Source organism: Mandrillus leucophaeus, unplaced genomic scaffold (genome assembly GCF_000951045.1).
Source record: "Mandrillus leucophaeus isolate KB7577 unplaced genomic scaffold, Mleu.le_1.0 Scaffold1440, whole genome shotgun sequence".
Lineage (NCBI taxonomy): Eukaryota > Metazoa > Chordata > Mammalia > Primates > Cercopithecidae > Mandrillus > Mandrillus leucophaeus.
In genome coordinates this window covers 111,651-113,193 of record NW_012101411.1, presented here as the reverse complement: position 1 = coordinate 113,193, position 1,543 = coordinate 111,651, and positions in this window count along the sequence as shown.

Below are 1,543 nucleotides of genomic sequence, written 5' to 3'. Positions count from 1 at the left end.
GATCTTGAACTTCTGGAGTCAACAAATCTGCCTTCCCCTGCCTTCCACAGTGCTAGGATAGCAGGCGTGAGCCACCACATCTGGCCTAAAGAAATTATAAGATATTAAACATGTAATTTAGTTTTAAAAGGTAAGGAGAATTTCCATGGCCAAAGAGGATGTAGTTTAATATCTGTCTCTTATACACATCTAGATGTGTATAAGAGACAGACAAGTGACAGTGCGGTGGGGACTAAAGGGAGAGGAGGGTCTGAAGGATGAGAGGGACTGAAGGAAGGGTTGGAGAAGCAGGCGCTGAGGAAAAGGACCAGAGGAAAGAATTCGAAAGCAGCAGAATTCTTAGGTTTCAATACATTGTTTTATGGATTTTAATATATCCATCTACAGAGCCTAGCAGGGTGTCCTTGGCAGTTGGCCTTTAATACCTTATGTGGGTCTGCCTAAAAACTAATTGCTTTTATGTTAATCAGGTTTTAAAAATACTAAGTGTTCCTATAAAATATACACAACACTTAGAAATGGATACTTCCTAAAAACAGGCAGGGCATGAGCACTGGTGAGGGGCATTGTGACTGCATTGAACAGTTGCAACTGTGAGGTGAATAGTCTGTACTGTTTGCGGACATATAGTCTGCAAACTATATGTCTGCTTTTTGCAACATATAGTAACACAGTGTGCTAGTTTATACTGAGGAAATATCCTGGACTCACACAGAAACTCAGAGCTCTGGAATGATGGTACATTTAAAATACGACAAGCGGGAGTCACAGATACATTGTTTGCGAAAGTGAAATTTAGGAGCTTTGTGAGTCCTGTTGTAACGCTTTCGGACACATCTATAAATCAAGGGGCCAAAGTCACATTTTTTACCGATTAGATAGATTCCTGATCATTCGGGGGTTACCAAGATTCTACAACCCAATGTATTTAATAAACAAACAGCAAACTGATCTCTATTCTGTCTCATGCACTCAGGCGCAACTTTTCTAGATTTAAAAAGAAAAACAACAACAACCAAAAAGCAAACAAAAAGTCTCTATACCTTCATTCCCAGAGTAAGCTCAGTCTCTGGCACAAAGCTCCGTGGGGTGAGTTTTCTTCTAGAAGAGTCCTGGGGGACAGGTAAGGAGTGGGAGGCAGGGAGTCCAGTTCAGGGATGGAGATTCCGGGATGAAAAGTGAAGGCAGAGTGACAGGGCCCATGCCAGGGGTTCTCCCTGGTTTCTCAGACAGCTCCTGGGCCAAGACTCAGGGAAACAGTGAGACAGAGCGCTTGGCACAGGAGGAGCGGAGTCAGGGCGAAGTCCCAGGGCCCCAGGTGTGGCTCTCAGGGTCTCAGGCCCCGAAGGCGGTGTATGGATTGGGGAGTCCCAGCGTTGGGGATTCCCCATCTCGGCAGTTTCTCTTCTTCTGACAACCTGCGTCGTGTCCTTCTTCCGGAATACTCACGACGCGGACCCCGTTCTCACTCCCATTGGGTGTCGGGTTTCTAGAGACGCCAATCAGCGTCGCCGCGGTCCCGGTTCTAAAGTCCCCACTCACC